We start from the raw sequence: 19,972 nt of genomic DNA, 5'->3' as shown, positions 1-19,972 counted from the left end.
CGGCGGCTCTGATTACTGGGGGGGGGGGCAGTGAGGATGGCTCTGAATACTGGGGGCCAGTGATGACAGCAGCTCTGATTACTGAGAGGCAGTGATGACGACGGCTCTGATTACTGAGGGGCAGTGATGACGGCTCTGATTACTGGGGGGCAGTGATGACGGCAGCTCTGATCACTGTGGGGGCAGTGACGGCAGCTCTGATTACTAGAGGGGCAGTGATGGTGGCTCTGATTACTGGGGGGGCAGTGATGTCGACTCTGAATACTGGGGGAGCAGTGACGGCGGCTCTGATTACTGGGGGAGCAGTGATGACTGCGGCTCTGATTACTGGGGGGCAGTGATGGCGGCTCTGAATACTGGGAGGCAGTGATGACTGCGGCTCTGATTACTGGGGGGGCAGTGACGACGGCTCTGAATACTGGGGGGCAGTGATGACGGCAACTCTGATTACTGGGGGGCAGTGATGCCAGCCTTGATTACTGGGGGCAGTGATGGCAGCAGCTCTGATTACTGGGGGCAATGATGGCAGCGGCTCTGATTACTCGAGGTGCAGTGACGGCAGCTCTGATTACTGGCGGGCAGTGACGGTGGCTCTGATTACTCGGGGGGCAGCGATGACTGTGGCTCTGATTACTGGGGGGGCAGTTACGGCGTCTCTGAATACTGGGGAGCAGCGATGACGGCGGCTCTGATTACTGGGGGGCAGTGATAGCGGCGGCTCTGATTACTGGGGGCAGTGATGGCGGCGGCTCTGATTACTGGGGGCAGTGATGGCGGCGGCTCTGATTACTGGGGGCAGTGATGGCGGCGGCTCTGATTACTGGGGGGCAGTGATGGCGGCGGCTCTGATTACTGGGGGGCAGTGATGGCGGCGGCTCTGATTGCTGCGGGTGCAGTGACGGCAGCTCTGATTACTAGGGGCAGTGATGGCGGCGGCTCCAATTACTGGGGGTGCAGTGATGGCAGCCGTGATTACTGGGGGGCAGTGATAACGGCGGCTGTGATTACTGGGGGTGCAGTGACGGCAGCTCTGATTACTGGGGGGCAGTGATGACGGCGGCTCTGATTACTGGGGGGCAGTGATGACGGCGGCTGTGATTACTGGGGGTGCAGTGACGGCAGCTCTGATTACTGAGGGGGAAGTGATAACGGCGGCTCTGATTACTGGGGGTGCAGTGATGACGGTGGCTTTGATTACTCTTGGGGCAGTGATGATGGCTCTGATTACTGGGGGTGCAGTGACGGCAGCTCTGATTACTAGGGGCAGTGATGGCGGCGGCTCCGATTACTGGGGGTGCAGTGACGGCAGCCCTGATTACTGGGGGGCAGTGATAACGGCGGCTCTGATTACTGGGGGTGCAGTGACGGCAGCCCTGATTACTGGGGGGCAGTGATAACGGCGGCTCTGATTACTGGGGGTGCAGTGACGGCAGCTCTGATTACTGGGGGGCCGTGATGACGGCGGCTCTGATTACTGGGGGGGGGGGGGGGCAGTGATGACGGTGGCTCTGATTACTGGGGGGCAGTGATGGCGGTGGCTCTGATTACTGGGGGGCAGTGATGGCGGTGGCTCTGATTACTGGGGGGCAGTGATGGCGGTGGCTTTGATTACTGGGGGGCAGTGATGACGGCGGCTCCGATTACTGGGGGTGCAGTGACGGCAGCCCTGATTACTGGGGGGGCAGTGATAACGGCGGCTCTGATTACTGGGGGTGCAGTGACGGCAGCCCTGATTACTGGGGGTGCAGTGACGGCAGCTCTGATTACTGGGGGGGGGGGGCAGTGATGACGGCGGCTCTAATTACTGGGGGGCAGTGATGACGGTGGCTTTGATTACTCTTGGGGCAGTGATGGTGGCTCTGATTACTAATCAGGGGCTTCCAGGAGAGGAATGTCCCCCAGCACCCAGTGTGATCCTTGCTGCAGAGGACCCCACGAGCAGATGGCTGCCGTATACAGCGGCGGGCTGTGAGGAGCGGGTGTGCTGCTGCTGACAGGACGCCGCCGCCGCTGTGCAGCTGATGATTGATTGCGCGCTTGCTGTGGCCCGGACTGCGCATGCTGCAGGTACACAGCTCCTCCATCTTCTCTGCCTCCACAAGCAGCAGCAGCAGCAGCAGCAGCGGAGGCGCCTCCGTCTCCTAGCCCCCGCCCGCTGAGCCCTCCGCCTCCATCATGCACATCTGAGGGGACCTTGACGTTTTGCACCTTTTATAGAAAATGGATGTTGCCTCGGCGGCTGCTCGCGTGTGAGGAGCCCAGCGTGTGAGCCGGGGGGTAAGTGGCTCCTGCATTTTGTGGCTTGACGCCTCGCCGGGTAGCTCATTTGGTTTGCGGTATGTATTTCTGGGTAATTAGTCTGGCCAGGCAAATAGCTGCAAGACGCAGCGGAGAGGGAGGCAGCCCGGAGGCTGCTGTCAGGGGCTCACAACTCGATAAAGTTTTCTGGATTTGAAAAATGGGCCGCAAGGGGTGCTGGGAGTTGTAGTCCTTTTTTTAAATAGATTGCTTAGGCTGCTTGTTTTTCTTAGACTGATGTTGTATATGGATGTTCAGGGTCAAGCACTGCTTCCTTCTCTAGGCTGGCTGTGAGATGCCTGTGCTGTGTGCGGCGCTGAGACTACTGTATGACTGCAGATAGGAGGCTTACCTATAATGTACGACCATAAAGAGTACACTAACATCATGTCTGCAGGTGGCCCCCATACTACATCATACAGGTCCACAGACCCCGCAGTGGCCTATACTGAACTATAGTGTCCACACTATCCTATGTTATCATGTCTGCTGCTGGGCCCTACTGTACTGTCCTGCACTGTATCATCATGTCTGCCAATGGTCTGTACTGTCATGTCCACAGATGGACCCCCTCCTGTACCACCATCATGTCTGTAAACAGGTCCTGTACTCCTATACTGTATAATGTCCACAGATGGACCCTATACTTTACCCTCAATTGTGTGCAGATGGGCTGTATACTGTATCAGCATGTCCGCAGATGGGCCCAGCGCTGTCCTGTAGAGTAGTGTCATGTCCGCGGATGGGCCCAGCGCTGTCCTGTAGAGTAGCGTCATGTCCGCGGATGGGCCCAGCGCTGTCTTGTACTGTAGCGCCCGCGGATGGACCCATTATAGTCCTGTACGGTAGTGTCCTGTCCGCAGATGGGCCCAGCACTGTCCTGTACGGTAGTGTCATGTCCGCAGATGGGCCCAGCACTGTCCTGTACGGTAGTGTCATGTCCGCGGATGGGCCCAGCACTGTCCTGTACGGTAGTGTCATGTCCGCGGATGGGCCCAGCACTGTCCTGTACGGTAGTGTCATGTCCGCGGATGGGCCCAGCACTGTCCTGCACTGTAGTGCCCGCGGATGGGCCTAGTATTGTCCTGTACGGTAGTATCATGTCCGCAGATGGGCCCAGTACTGTCCTGTACAGTAGTGCCCGCAGATGGGCCCAGTACTGTCCTGTACGGTAGTGTCAAGTCCGCGGATGGGCCCAGTACTGTCCTGTACGGTAGTGTCATGTCCGCGGATGGGCCCAGCACTGTCCTGTACGGTAGTGTCATGTCCGCGGATGGGCCCAGCACTGTCCTGTATGGTAGTGCCCGCGGATGGGCCTAGTATTGTCCTGTACGGTAGTATCATGTCCGCAGATGGGCCCAGTACTGTCCTGTACAGTAGTGCCCGCAGATGGGCCCAGCACTGTCCTGTACAGTAGTGCCCGCAGATGGGCCCCGCACTGTCCTGTACGGTAGTATCATGTCCGCGGATGGGCCCAGCACTGTCCTGTATGGTAGTGCCCGTGGATGGACCTAGTATTGTCCTGTACGATAGTATCATGTCAGCAGATGGGCCTAGTACTGTCCTGTACAGTAATGCCCGCAGATGGGCCCAGCACTGTCCTGTACAGTAGTGCCCGCAGATGGGCCCAGCATTGTCCCCTGTAGTATCGTGTCCGCGGATGGACCCATTATTGTCCCCTGTAGTATTGTGACCACAGATGGACCCGGTATTGTTGCCAGTAGTATGGTGTCTGCGGATGGACCTTGTATTGTCCCCTGTAGTATCGTCCCCAGTAGGATTGTATCAGCGGATGGACCCGGTATGGTCCCCCGTAGGATCATGTCCATGGATGGACCCGGTATCGTCCCCCCGTGGGGTCGTGTCCGCGGATGGGACCCGGTATCGTCCCCCCGTGGGGTCGTGTCCGCGGATGGGACCCGGTATCGTCCCCCCGTGGGGTCGTGTCCGCGGATGGGACCCGGTATCGTCCCCCCGTGGGGTCGTGTCCGCGGATGGGCCCCGGTATCGTCCCCCCGTGGGGTCGTGTCCGCGGATGGGCCCCGGTATCGTCCCCCCGTGGGGTCGTGTCCGCGGATGGGCCCCGGTATCGTCCCCCCGTGGGGTCGTGCCCGCCGATGGGACCCGGTATCGTCCCCCCGTGGGGTCGTCCCCCTGTGGGGTCGTGCCCGCGGACAGACCCCGGCATCGTCCCCCGTGGGGTCGTGCCCACCGATGAGCCCTATGCAAAGAGTCCTGTTTTTTATTACACAGCTGTGAGGTTTCTCTAGACTTTATTGGCAGACGTGCTGTAAATAGAGTGACTTGTAATCAATGTGATTTGCAGGAATTTAGTGAAGAAAGAAAGGTCCAGTAAATACCTGGAATAATATGGTGTAAGGTCCCCTTCTCGTGTGTATTAGGGAACTGCATGAATAGCAATTCCTAGACATAGCTGTATTATTGGGATTAGATTTCCATAATCCAGCAGTTGTACCACTGTCTGTCCGCTGTGCTATACCATGCTGGCCTGTACTCCGCTGACTGGTGCACGGCCTTCTGTATTACTGAGTCGCTCTCAGGAACTGCAAGAACAGGTATAGCTGCAAGAAGTCAGCTCTTTGGAATCAGCCACATTTCTGCATTGATTACTGATATAATGTGATCTAATTGTTCCCTAAATCACAGTTCTAGACTTGGAGTAGTTGTATACATCTGACATTGCTCACTGAAACAAAGTGACTAGACAGCGACTTCTCGCTCAGGGTGAACAGGCAGTTCATCTATGAAGGACTACCTGTTTACTATGAATGAAGGCGGGCGGCCGGAAGACCTATCTGGCTCACTCTGCCTCACTAAACTATCTCTCTTTGTGTGAAAGTGCAGGAGACACAGTCGTCCCATATAAAAGTACCCTAAGGCTGGGGTCACACATGACGGAATTTCAGCGGAATGGCCGCACCGAAAAACCACGAGATTGCCACGGGATAAGCGCAGCTTCAAAATCTGCGGGTTTCAGAGCGGTTTCGCTGTCGGCATCCTGCTGCGACTTTCTCTCCACATAGAGAGGAGCGAGGCCGCAGTGGAAACGAGAAAAGAATTGACATGCTGCGGAATTGAATTCCGCGCCGCATGTTAATTTTCGTGTGGCTTGGCCGCAACGTGTGGACAAGAGTTTTGCAAACTTTCCGCACGGAAATTCCGCGGCAATTCCGCCCTGTGTAACCCAGCCTAAGACTAACTAAAGTAATAACAGTTGTACCGTTCATGTCTTTATTGAGCACGTTGAGTAAGCATCCACAGTGCAGCCTCTGTGCTAATGACTTCTCCAAAAGCTATTTCAGTTAAGGGGGTTTTCCAAATTCTACAATTTCTGTAAATCCAGCCCCCCCCCCCCATGTAATAAAATGATAAATAAGCATATAGTCACCTCTCCCCGCTCCTGCTGCGCTCCTCCCCTCAGACGTCATATTTATAGGCTGCCCCAGTCTGTTTAGAGGATGTCACAGGTACTGCAGCCAATAACAGATGAGCGCTCTATTGCTAAGCTCTGTTATTGGCTGCAGCGCCTGTGATGTCCCGTAAACCGGGTGGGACTGTCACCTGTACACAAACATACTGAAGCACCTCTTTCCTCCTGGTCTCCCTGCCTGATTCAGGACTTGTGGCACATCTAGAAACCTTTGGAATTGTGTCACCCCCAGGCAACCTGTCGTGTTTAATCCAGCCGAACTGACAAAGGGGCTCGTCCCCAAAACGCGCATTAACTTGCTGGTTCTCCATGTTGTTAAATAAAAAAGAACATCTTGGACCTTTAGCTTTCAGCTAGCTCAGACCTTGGACCTTTAGGCTGGGTTCACTCAGGGCGGATTTTCTGCAAAAATTCCATCCAGAATTTCACTGTGGCTAATCCGCCTGCGGCCGGTAATACAGAGTTAAGCTAGCCATGTGGGCAAGATTTGTCAAAAATCTTGTCCACACGGGGCGGCCAATCCGCTGCGGTGTGGTTTTCCCAGCAGCAGCATGTCACTTTATTTTTCCCTTGCGGCCGTGCTTTCCTCTATGGGACCGCTGGCCACAACGGAAAGCCCATGGCTAAGTACTGCGGGTTTTGAAGCAGCGCTTTTCCGGCGGAAATCTCGCTGTTTTCCGCTGCGGCCGAACCGCAACATTTCCGGCGAGATTCCGCCCTGTGTGAACCCACCCTTAGCCTTCACCACCAGTATTTTATTACTTTCTCTTTCGCTGTACACAAACATAGGCGCAGCGGAGCAAGGAGTGCCATGGGACAAAGGTGGAGCGGGGAAAGGTGACTATATGCTTGTTTGTTATTTTGCTGCATGTCGGGCTGGATTTACAGAAATTATAGAATTCGGAAAGCCCCTTTTAAGGTAAGTTTTGCATGTAGTGGAAATGCTGTGAATTTGCCACAGCAGAGAATCTGCTGCAAGATCTGCATTATTTCTGCATATGCGTGACACAGATTTTGGTGCGGATCCACAGCAGACTTCACCCTTTTATACAGCACTGGGGCCCTAGGTTCAAATCTTACCCAGTACAACATGTGCATGGATGTTTGTGTGAGTTTCTGTAAAAATTAATACCAACTCCATACCGATGTTGCCGTATTTGAACCTAGGACCCCAGTGCTGCAAGGCTTCTTCTTTTGAAGGAGAAGATGATCTACCTCGCCATTCTTTCTCCTCCATGGTGGCTCAGTGGTTAGCACTGTTGCCTTGCAGCGCCGGGATCTTAAGTTCAAATCTGACAGCATCTGCATGGACTTTGTATCTTCTTCTTGTTTGTGTTTCTCCCTCTTCTCAATAAATGTATGCACCCTCTTCTTTTTCTCCTCCTCTGAAAGGAGGAGAAGGAAGAAGCAACATGGTGGCTCAGTGGTTTGCACTGTTGATGGGGGAGCAGGAATTTTAGTGGATTAGCCCGAGCTGAACGCCTAAGGTTTTGGGTTTGCACCGAACTTTTAGCTACGTTCGACCTGAAACAGGGTTTGACTGTTTTTGGGTTCGCTCAACACTAGTAAAGTCTATGATATTCCATCATGGAATCTTATGGTGTATGTTAATATCCAAACATATACCTGAAGTGAAAACACGCAGACACCAGCACGGATTTGAAAGGCCGCAGCATTTATTTTAAACGGGGTTACCTTATAGATATTAATAACTCAAAAACCCAACATATATAAGATGTAGATTGAGTCCTACCAACTCAAGTCTACACCAATAACCAATCTTTAATCCATCTTTATACCGACCGCAGGATGCGGGCGGCACTTCCCCCATTTAAACAAGCCGCGACAAGCTGGAAGCTTAACAAGAGGGCGGGAGGGACAATCTTGTAGTGCTGTATAAAAACTGAAGCCCCCATCCTGTCAGCACCTCCTTATTCCGGTTTCCCTCACAATCACTCCCACCAATCAGCTCTTGCTGCTAGAGCCCGAGCTTCCCAGAAGGATGTGGTATTAGTGTATCTTGACGCCACCGGAAGCAAGAGGTTTGACAGGAGGAATGCCCTGTCACACCCCCAGCTCCTGATAGGGTCAATGCTGGTAGGTCCTAGCTGCACAGTGCGCATACACTGTCCCAGCGCTGATACCTTAGGCTGAGTGTTACAAACGTTCTTAGGCTTACATTACCTGTGAATGCTGCCATGTTACTGTTGTAAGATGGCAGCATTTTCATCTGATAATGTAAGTATAACAAGTATATGAACCCTCAGGCAAAGGCTGCAGCGCTCGGACAATGTATTGTGATGCTGTAGCCTCTTTCCTCCGTCCCGTCCGGCATTGGTACCATGCATTGTACAAGGCCGTCCGCTCATCTCTCCGTTTTCAGTGTGGGCTCCCTCGCGGCTGGCGTCACAGATGTCTCCGTGCCGCCGCCCGTGTCAGAAGTGTTGCACAGCGGCCACGCAAGTACTAACTTCCATGCAGCGTTTCCCTCGCGTCCGGCGGCAGTAATGTCCATTACGGCGGCCTGCGAGTTTGGAGACAGGGCGCATCTTGTCTGCTGTCAGAGGGAGGGTTTCGGGCTTGTGAGTTACTGTGCCACCCCCGCCGCCTGAGTAACTTGCTCGGAGGGGTTGGTTGATGCAGCTCTGCCAATGGCTGTAGACGGCTGTTGCTGAGCGGTGGTTCGTCCATGCAGCGCTGGCGGCGGTTGTATATTTTTTTTCTGCGTCTTCTTTACTTAGCTTGCAGGACCTGCCGGCAAGCAGCCAATCCAGCCAATCAGGTACAGGGGGCGTCACTCCCTGTCAATCTTGGCTCCCTCAGGCTTCTTCCTGCCATTTTCTTCAGACCAATCACCATCAATCCTAGGACTCCAACGTTTCCCCGGCAACCTCCGACACCTTCCAGCCCGCTCACAGCTGACCCTGTAGTGATCTCAAAGAACATCTATTAAATCCCTACCTAATAAGCCAATACTCTAATAATTAACACCCAAAAGACCTTTTCAAACCATTTCCGCTCAGATTCCACGAGGCCTCAGTCCCTAATTGGCCTTCGGCCGTACATTACTGGTAAAATTAAAGGTCTCTATAGACTTCAAACCCCTTTGGCGCTACTCAGAGAAATATGGCACTGTGTCTTTTATCATAGTGCTGTGGATTTGAAGCCTAGTGACACGAGTCTCTGGACATTTCATGGAGTTGTCATCTCTATAGGGGCCTTTTGTTCTGGACATCAGTGGCTGGCTGAGACCAGAGACCTCCCGATGGCACAATCTGTGTCGCTGTAGATCCGTAGCCATGAAGGGGTATTCCTACCTTGGATATTGGCTTTATTTGCAATGGGATCGTTGGGCTGCACTAAACTGCATCAGTAAAACGGCTATGGTGTGCAATGCATTTGTGATTTTTTTTTTTTTTTTTAAACTGCAAAACAACGGCAAAAATGCCTGCATTTTGCTGATGTGGTTTTATCTTGTTCCAACGGCCCCATGTGAATACGCTGATAAGTTTGTTTCCTCCTTCCCAGCCAATTTAGTATACCAAACCATGCACAAACAGATATAACCAAAGTACTTGCATAAGCTATTAGACCAGCATTAAGGCCTAGTGCCAACGGCCGTGACAGGCTCTGCAAGCGGAATTCCACAGCGGAGTCCATCACGGCGCCCCCCACTCGCCTCCGGATCTGCCGCCCGACGTCCCGCATCCCCTGCCGTCGTGCATGCGCAATACAGCACGTGACGCCGTGGAATTTCGCACCGTGAGCATTGTGCTATTAGGTTCAATAGTGCCACCCATCGTAGAGACATGCTGTCAGTGACAGCAAAAGACATTGCGACCACATATATCCAAGGAGGACCAGAACTTGATTCCCACAGAAAGAAACATCATATATGGATTCAGCCCAGAAGGTCGTCCTTCAGAAAAATACTCCCAGAATTCAAGTATGTTGTGTAGGTGGCACCTTTGGGTGTCATGTAGGGATAGCGGGGAACACTTCCTTGGAGTGAGTATCACCCTATGCAATTCCTACCTAACAATGGAGCACCCCCCACCTTACCTGGTGGCTCTCTACTATTGTGCCCTATTATTGCCCTTACTTCAAACACTGCTTCCTCTAATAGGATAAAAGTTTACTTAATTAATCCCAAAGTATTTCCTCTCCAAATAATTGGGGGTTCATCAGAGGATTACAGACAATAGCATGGCAAAGCGGCCATGTGGCAGAGCCCTCTGCCTTCAAGATGGATAGTGACATTGTTGTATAAGGTGACATTTACTCCAAGGACGTGTTCCCCTGCTAACCCTACATGACGTCCGGAGGCACCACCCACATGATGGTTTACAACCATGGCCTGCAATGTCAGTCTGTGCAGCCCCAATCATGTGGACACAGAAATATCTATACAAGGCTGCTCACATAGTTTCCATGTGAGGGGTGGCACGTCGCAGGGCAACAGGAACAGACAAGTACTAAGGCCTCATGTTCACCGGGAAAATCGGGCCCGCGCAGATTCCTGCTGCGGATGCACTATAATTGTCTTTTTTTTTCATGCAGGAGATCAATTGAGATATGAGCTCCCACATACGTGATCTGCACTAAACTGGAGCACGTCGCAGTTTTTTTCATGCGCATGAAATCCGCAAATCGCGGCTATTTAACTAAACACGGATGGTTTCCTATGGGATGCGGATTTGCGTTTTTTTTTTTTTAAGCGTGGATTTGCTAAATATAATTTCCCCATAGACATGAGGCTAAGGCCTCATGTCCACGAGGAAATTCGGGCTCGCACGGATTCTCTATGCAGAATCACGCAGTGGGTCCCTCCTTTCCCGCAGACATGAGGCCTCAAAATCAATTACACTTACCTGTCCGGACGCTGCGGATCTCCCGCCGATCGCAGACGGATCTTCTTTCTTTGGCTCGGTGGATGTGCTCGTGACCCCGGAAGCATGCTGCGCGCATGCGCTGTGCAGTTTTTTGTTTTTTTTTTAACTCCTGCTCTCCCGGACTTCCGCGGCACAGCACAAACACAGCTGTGGGTGTGCCGCGGGACCGGGCAGCTTCAATGGAAGCCGCGCGAGCCCGCACAAAATGGAGCATGCTGCGGGTGGTTTCCTGCATGTACAATCCACTCGTCAGGGAAAAAATGACATCCGCAGGTATTTAATTACCTGCGGGTGTCCAATGATTCCTTATGGACGTGGATCGCGCATGCTGGACACCCACGTGGATTTGCTAATTCTATTTTGCCTGTGGACATTGGGCCTTAGGGTACACTGTGTAGCCGTGTCTGGGTCCCCTATATGTTAGGACCAGTATAAAGGGCACCTTGTGTATCCATGTCTAGGTCCCCTATATATTAGGACAAGTACGAAGAGTGCACTGTGTAGCCATGTCTGGATCCCTAGATATTAGGAGAATAAAGTCTCTTGACCCCTTTCGCACTCCAGAAATGAGTATATGAGTTGGGCCCCCCTCACACCGGTGTTTTTCAGAAACACTGCGTTTACTGCGGTGTCAGCAGCTTTGTCAGGAAGCTGAAAATGGCTGGATTGGTTCATTGAGCGCTGGTTCTCATTGGCTGAGCCGGTGCTCAAGAACCAATCTGAAAAAGATCTTGCTGGAGGCGGGGTTTTCAATCCCCGTTACCAGCAATAGATGCACTGTCTGCGCTTACATGTGCATGGGAAGCCTGCAGGAGCCCCGGAGAGCAGTAGAAAAGACCCGGACGGCGCTGGCTACGTGAGTATTGCTTTTTTTTTCTCACATAGTGTAGCTAGGGGGTTTAGCGCTGCCAAAAACATGGTACCAAGTTGTGCCACGTTTTTAGCAGTGCTGAAAATGCTGCCCATTCATGTCAATGGGCGATGCACAGTGTTTAAAAGCACTGAAACGCCCAAAAATAGAACAAGCTGATTGGGGGGTTGGACCCTCAGTCTCCCAATAGGTAGGAGTTCTGGAAGTGGAACTTTTTTGATTTATTACGGCATATACTTAGGATATACCATAAATGTACCCTTTTGGCCTCCAGAAGTGGTTCAGATATGGCAATGTGGCCCTCAGACCAGAAAACGTTGTGCACCCCTGGTTTAGAATGTACTTTTAATTCTTTATTTTTTTTGAATAACTATCTTCTAGACTGCAGTGAGTATGTACTTCATATTGAAGAATATGATCATTTATGTTGGTATCCGTTTTCGTTCTGTCATGTTTTTCTGTAGGCATGAAGTTCTGGTCCTCCTTGGATATATGTGGTCTCAATGACTTTTGTTGTCACTGCCAGCATGAATCTATGACTGGTGTCACTTAATGCTGGTCTAATCGTTTATGCAACCATTTTGGGAATATCTGCATGGTTTTGCGCCTATTCTCTATTGGTATACTAGATTGTGATGATGTATATTGGCACGTACTATAAAATGGGAACAGTGCCCACATTATCAGCCTGGTTCCTGCTCTGTAACCGCTGATAGTCGCCAGGAGAACAGCTGATCGTCCGGGTTCTGAGAAGCAGAAACCTGCCGATCATCTATTGATGACCGATCCTGAGCACAAGTCATCAGTAGTGTACAGGTGGACAACTCCTTTAACACTTTCCAATCCAATTTTGGATTCAGGGTTTCCTAAAAGGCTTTCTCTTTTTGCTGTTATACAACAGTGCCATCTGCTGGCTAAAGCCAGTGTGTGTGCGCCAGAGAGGCTCAAACAGGCGGAGTGGCTGGCAGTAGACGGTAAGAATACCCTGTCAGACGTCTTCTGACATTGGAGCTGTACAAGCTTTAATCAGAATGTAGGAAGGCGTCAGGCAGTGGATTGGAAAGGGTTAACATTCAAAAACAGATCTTGGCAGGTTGAAATGTGTCTGATCTCTGTATCCCAAGGGCAAGCCTCATTTTACGCCTTTTCATAGTTCATTAACATTGTTTATGACCTGTTTTAGGCTGTAACCACACTGGCGATTTCCCCCCCCCCCCCCCCCCCCTCGTGCGAGTTCTGTCTGAGTCTCTAAGATGGACAGAACCTGCACAGTAAAAGCACGCATGCACTTGTGTGGGTTAACTCACATGTGCGATTTATTTAGTTTTATATTTTCCCCGCTCTGACCAACAATCCAAGTTTGAAAAATCACTGCCTGTCTTATTTTTTGTACTATTGTACTTTTATTTTCCTTGACAGCGGTAAACTCGCATGCCATGTGAGTGCGATCCATTTATAACGCATGTTGGCATGGGGAAAAAAAGAACTAGGTGGTACAAATCAGTGTAAACCACACTTGAAAAATAGATGTAAAACGTGTGAAAATTACAAAAACGCATGAAAATCATGATAAAAATGGCATGGAAAACTGTCTATTTTTCACTGCCCAAAATGGCGCTCGCCCCTGTTGTGAATAGCCTTACTTTGAGCATCATACATATGTGCTGAGTGAAAAGGATCTGTCATTATAAGACGATGTTCACACAGAGCTGAGCTGTGGCCTGATCGCAGCAGACACTCTGCAGTGTAAGATTTGTATCAAAATCTGCACCGTTTGGTGAGGTTTTTGGTGCAGAATTCACCTCCTTATTTGAAGAAGTGGAATCTGTACTGCAAATCCACTGCAGATTTAAATTCTGCTCCACCTGTCAATTTTGCAGATTTTCTTCGCAGTGTGAGAACGAGATCTTGAAAATCATTCACACTGCTGCTACTGTAAATCTTGCAGATTTTCCTTGTAGAAAGTACGTATGGAAAATCTGCAGTAAATCCAGCCCAACCCCATTCACAGTAAGCAGGAGTCATTCCAGGATGGCGTGACTCCTGTTCACACGGAAGCGAGAACTGAGCGACCCCGTTGGAGGCTGACAGTCATCTATAATGGCTTTTCTGAGCTGGTATTGGGCTGACTATTGGCTGGTGTAATGATACCTTAGCAAGAACGGAGTTCCCCAGCACCCTACTAGTAGTTAACCGCATGGTTGTGCCAATTCTACGTATGTGATCCCCTATTTCGGTCCATGCACTCAGTTACTATAGGGGTAGTGCTGCCCCTGCTTGTCCTACTATTGACCCGTTGGTGATGTATTGGCAAGTGAGTGAGCTGCTCAGAACTCGGCTTAGCAAGCAGATACGCTTTCAGTGTGACCTGCTTTGTGTGCATGATGCTAAGAGTTCTTTAATATGATCAGTAACGCTGACCCTCCGTACCGGGCCGGTTTGTCTGGGTTGCATATTAAATGTCATCCTGCCTGCTGTATTTCGGATACAGCTCAATTATGCCAGGATCATGCCCACTGCTCATACCAGCCTGGAACATGTGTCGCCTTATGTCCACTTGCCCAGCAGCATAATATTCTTGGAAACTACAATTACATTTGGCAAATTAGTATTAACATTACAAGCTCTGATGTGGGTTGGGTTGTTTTGGGATAATTCTGTGTATAGCTGCATTACGGAGTGTAGGACAGGATGGCTAGAGCCGGGTCACGTCATGTTTGGGCATCCTGAAATGTAGGTTAATTTAATAACCCTGGGTAACTAAAAGAAAATGCTTTTATTGAATATTAACTCTGGTATAGTCTGTATACTACTCACCTAGCAGGCGCCGTCCGGGCCCCTCACGCTGCTCTGCGGAGTTCCGGCAGCTTGCTTGCAGTCCTCAGCAGCTGACAGAGGATCGTTTCTGAGCCAATCAATGCAGAGCGCAATGAACCAATCACAGCCATTCAATGCAAGTCGCTGCGTTTGAGAACAAATCACTGCAATGCTTAATGAACCAATTAGAGCCATCGCTTCCTAGAGGTGGGGTTTACAAACTCCGTTACCGGAAAGCAATCTTCCTTCGGCGACTGCAAGCAAGCTGCGGGAACTCTGCAGACCAGCGGGAGGGACCTGGATCGTGCTAGGTAAGTAGCACGCAGACTTTTTTACCACAGTATTTTAAACACCGCGGTAATAGTGGTATAACGCTCCCATTGATTTCAGTGGGAGCTTCGCAGACAAGCGCTCGAACATGATTTTCAAGTGCTGTCTGTTCTATTTTTTGGCATTTAGCGCACCTCATCAATTATGGAGTATGCTAAAGCCACTGTCGGAGGCAGGAACCCACCTCCGAAAGAGAAAGCTAAATTGTGGTGCTCTTCCGCTGTTATAAAACATCCCCAAAAATAAGACCTAGGGCCTCTTTTGGGCCAAAAAATAATAAGACGGGGAAACGCTGTAGTATTTTTTTTAATCCAGAACACTAAAAATTTAAAAAAATAAGCAACTTTGTAAATATTCAAGAAGCAGCTCCTGTTTATTGTATGCTGCTTCTATAGAGGCCCACAGTATACAGTATGTCTCCTCACAGTGTACAAACCACGTGTGGTCTGCAGTCATACTGCCTTACATCTGTTGCCTAAGTCTTGCACACCTATCTAATATACAGTAGAGAAGAAGCAATGAATGCATAGAAGAATGGGGAACATCTGCGCCATTGGCCTGGCCAAGTCTGCCCCTCTGTTGTCTAGCTGCACCAAATGGTGTCAAAGAAAGGCAGCAACAAGCCCACCCCACTCCACCACCACTAGGTGACTGACCGGCACCTCAGAGTAGTGTAGGGGCTCGTGGCTAGGGCAGAACACGGGGCTTTATTTATCAACATTATCGGGCAGGAAATAGACCATGTTGTCCATAGTAACCAATCACAGCTCGGCCCTTATTTTACCTGAGCAGGTTAAAATGAAAGCTACACTGTGATTGGTTGCTATGAACAACATGGTCTTTTTTCCTGGCAGATAATATTGATATATCAGGCCCACTATCCTTTTTGATCTCAGGTATAAGCTGCCTAAAGCCCCATTTACACAGGACTAATTTCGGATAAACGATGCCCGACACTCCTCCTTGCACATACTCGCTCCCGTGCTGTTACACAGGAGCGAGTATCGTTGCTTCACAGCAGGGCAGCTGGAGGAGATTTCACTCCTCGCTCTCCCCTACTCCTCTCTGTTCACTTAACATAGCGGCTGTTCAGTACTGAATGGCTGCTATTTACACTGAACGAGCCAACGATACTAGCTCCTGTGCAGCAGCACGAGAGCTAGTATGTGTGGGGATGAGTGTTGGGCATCATCCCGTGGAAACGGGGCTTAACTTGTGCTTTTTGGTCATCTCAGGCCTATCCCATTGACTTCACCCAGACCAACTCAGAGCTCTTATTGTGGTAGTAACATAGTATTTAAGGCCAAAAAAAGACATATGTCCATCCAGTTCACTCTATTAACCCTCAATGTTGATCCAGAGGAAGGCAAAAAAAAACCTAATGAGGTAGAAGCCAATTTTCCCTATTTAAGGGAAAAAATTCCTTTGTGACTCCAATCTGGCAATCGGAACATTCCCTGGATCACCGACCCCTCTGAAGTTATTAATGATTATGACATATATCATTGTATGGCTCAAGAAAGACGTCCAGGCCCCTCTTGAACCCTTTTGATTTCGCCATCACCACGTCCTCAGGCAGAGAGTTCGACTGTCTCACTGCTCTTACAGTAAAGAACCTCCTTCTATGTTGGTGATGAAACCTTCTTTCCTCTAGACGTAGAGGGCGCTCCCTTGTTACAGTCCTAGTGATCATCAGTTGCTGTCTAGGCCTTTTAGCGCTGCCAGCTAGTATGACATCAGCTGCCAGCACAGCATGCTACACCACACAAGTGCCTAAAATCTAAGTAGGTATTGCAATATGTCATTACCGCAATTTATGTAGGGGGGGGGGGGGGTGGGAGAATATCAACTTATATCAGGCAATCGTATTAAAAAGGAGGTTAATGTGACATAATTTGATTAGTAGTCTATGAGCATGTTGGCCTGTATGTCTTGCAGTATTCCAAGTGTATATAGAAAACCTATATATCACAGATGTGAACAGAACATTAGAGGGGTCTGTGCCCGTAACATGGCGGGTAGACTAGTATTCATCTGTCTGCATGACTTCTTATTGTTTTGTTAAGGGCTTATTTACGCGGGAGCATTTTTGGTCTGTGCTATTGGTGTGTGTAACTGACTGCACATAGACCCATCAAAGGGTTTTCCAGGGAAATACTCTTCAGGATAGGTCATAAATCAGCTGGGGTCCACCACTTGGGAGCCTGGTCGATCAGCTGGGGTCCCAAACAGCAGACCCCAGGCGATCAACTACTGATGCCTTATCTGGGGGATACGTTGTCAGTAGGAGTTCCATGGAAACCCCTTTAACCCTTTCCAATCCACTGTCTGACGTCTAAAGACATTCTGATTGAAGGCTGCACAACTCTGATGTCGGAAGATGTACGCCAGGGTATTCTTACTGTAGATTACTGGCCGCTCTGTTGTCGGGGGCCTCTCCAGCATGTCACACACCGCAGTACTAATATGCAGCAAAGACTAGGCAGCATCAGATGGATCTTCAAAACAATTTTCCAATCTTTATTCCTCCAACAAAGGTAAAACCTGCGACGTTTCGGTCACAATTGTGACCTTTCTCAAGTGATCCTGACTAAGCTGGGCTGCTGCATCCACCTGCTCCTCACCTGCATGGTTTGCAGTGGAATGACTGGGACTGGTCTGGAGTGAATCCATGTGTGTGCTGCTGTTGCCTTTATTATTCACACATCGCAGTACTGGCTCTAGCCAGCAGATGGCGCCATTTTATAATGGCAGAAAGAGAAAGCCCCCTAGGAAACTCTGAATCCAAAATTGGATTGCAAAGGGTTAAAGTCAATGGGGCTATTCACACATGATTTATTATTCTTTTTATTTCTTTAACACAATGGTTTGTGTTTAAAAAAAACTAACAAAAAGAAACAAAACAGCATATCCTATTCTGGTCCTTTTGATGGACTGGAATTGCCCATTGAAGTCCAATGAGTGTGCAGAAGAATGGGAACACACATGGATGGCATCCGATTGTGGCCCGTTTTTCACAGATCATTGTTAATCAATTTTAGAAAAAACATTGGGCCTCCTTTTTACTTTTTCTTTTGCATTGGTGGAAAAAGAAAAACGGATGACACATGGGTGTCAGAAACGCACAATAAATGCATTTGGATGCGTCGCGCATTATCCACGCACCAAAATCACACATGTCCGTGGAAGTAAACCCTTATTGTCAGTCCGAGGACGCCCTATTAAAAAAAACCTGCCAGCTAGTATATTTCTATGAAAAAAATAAACTTCTATTCGGGCAGCCAATAAGCAGAGCGCACGTTTCACTGCGTCTCCCAACTGTAATCTGTTTCATCTGAGATCGGCACGATCAGAGACTAACTGCCATTACCGAACAATATCCTTTCTTCCTTGGGGACTTGCCTGCCATTTTGGGGTAAGAGTTTGTATGGGAATTAATAGAATTAATTTGATTAATCACCATTTTGCTAAGGAACGATCCTAGCTTTAAATAGAGATTAGGCCTGCCAACTGTTGGTGGGGCCAATATTGGGCTGGGGGAAGTGGGTGTGCAGGAGGCCAGGGAGCGCGGCTGCGATGACTGCGGAGAGGACAGTATATGGAGGCTGTGATGGGGTGTGTGCATAGTACATTGGGGGGGACTAGGATCATGGTGGGTGTGTAACCCCATTCTTCTATGTAAGGGAATCGCATACACGGCAATTCCTTGATAAGTACTGTGCCCTTTAGTTCTGATAAGTATATATTAAGGAATTGCTCTTTATGGGATTCCCTTTATGCAAAAAAAATTGTGTTTTGGCATTTTTAACAAAAAAAAAAGGAGGTTTTAATTTTCGGCCAAATGGCCCATCCTTGGCTTGAAGTATAAATGTTGCATAAGTGCAGCTTCACATGAAGGTTTCTGACTATTGTTAGGTAGTAGATACAAACCTCTTTCCATGCTGTCAGTAATTCCTTGAACACTTGCATTCCCCGTCTGCACACGCAGATGAAGTATAAATGAGCACCTGGAACGGGCTGACTTTGGTGCATGAGCTTCTTGATATATTCCTAGAATCAGCGGGCTTGTGAAGGTTAAACAGGCTTTATGACTCCTAACTACTTCTCTTACTATGCCGGATAGATCTCAGCGGTTGCCAAGCCGTGCCCTTGCCAGCGAGGGGGGGCTTCAGAGAAGGAGAATTTTAGTCCTACACTTTATGGTTGGATGTGGGCCCCATGACTGCCGGTCCGCTCTTGCACTGTCTGTTAGGTCCTTGTCTTATAGCTAAGCCTGCACTGACCGCTATTAAAATCGGGTCAGATTGTTCGCAAAGCCACAATTATAGCAACACAATCTAACTAAATTGAAGATGCTTTTACACGGAACGATTAGCATTCAGATTCCAGCGTGCATTGAAAAAATCTAGCTCATTCCAAAGGGTTCACTTACTTTTTCTTGCAACTGTACAGTGCGTGCATACAGTCATACGGCATCATGCAGCGATCTTTTATTTTCCTGCATGTAGTATGAATAGATCTTTCAGGTTGGTATTCTAAAGGCCCCTTTACACGTAACCATAGTCTCTTGCTTCTGGAAGGGCCTCTGTCACCAGCTTTGAGTACTATAAACTATATTATGAGGCTCAAAAGCTGAAGGAACGGGGAGTCCAGGAGGCGAGTTTATTACTCACCAGTCACATGTTCCGGCTCAGTGGTCAACACTGCAGGGACACAGTGCAGGGACGGGTGGCCTAAGCCTATTTAGGATCTAAAGGCGCAATGATTTTTGGGGGATCTTCATCTTTGCCTTTCAAAAGCCATCCATTTTTTATTTTTCCATCGACACTGCCATATGAGGGCTTGTTTTCTGTGTGATGAACTGTAGTTTTTATTGGTGCCATTTTTTTAGATACATATAATGTATTGTAAAACTTTTTTTTTCATTTCTTTTTGAAGGGCAGGGAGAGAAAACACATCGATTCTGCCATTATGTAATTAATTTATTTTACAGCGTTTATCATACAGCATAAGGGCTTATTTACACGAGCGTATATCGGCCGGTGTTTTCACAGCTGACCGATACACTCTTCCATCTGAGCAGTCCCCCACCCCACTTCCCTTCCCCTCACTGTCTCTCTCCTCCCCAGTCCCCTCTGAGCGGTTTGCAATGGGAGTGGGTGGGATGGGGGCGGATCTAAGCTCCCGCCTTCTCCCTGCCCCTTGTCCATAGCCAGCAATGGGAGTGTGCAGGACAGAGCGAAGCTTATCTCCACCCCCTCCTGTTGCAGATGACGGAGTGGAGGAGAGAGGCAGAGAGCCGGTGAGGGAGAG

General features: G+C 49.4%; 1 protein-coding gene across 2 annotated transcripts in view; it reads left to right on the top strand.

The window, feature by feature from the left end:
• The first annotated feature begins 2,117 nt into the window (after positions 1 to 2,117).
• GLRB (glycine receptor beta) overlaps positions 2,118 to 19,972 on the top strand; it is a 76,593-nt gene continuing 58,738 nt past the window's right edge. For both annotated transcript variants that reach the window (XM_066574680.1, XM_066574681.1), the window contains exon 1: positions 2,118 to 2,277. The gene's annotated coding sequence lies outside the window, so the exon portion shown is untranslated. The remainder of the gene's footprint in view (positions 2,278 to 19,972) is intronic.

This window comes from Eleutherodactylus coqui, chromosome 7, assembly GCF_035609145.1.
Source record: "Eleutherodactylus coqui strain aEleCoq1 chromosome 7, aEleCoq1.hap1, whole genome shotgun sequence".
NCBI classification, from domain to species: Eukaryota; Metazoa; Chordata; class Amphibia; order Anura; family Eleutherodactylidae; genus Eleutherodactylus; species Eleutherodactylus coqui.
The sequence above is the reverse complement of the archived record's forward strand: the minus strand, read 5'-3'. Positions and strand labels throughout refer to the sequence as shown.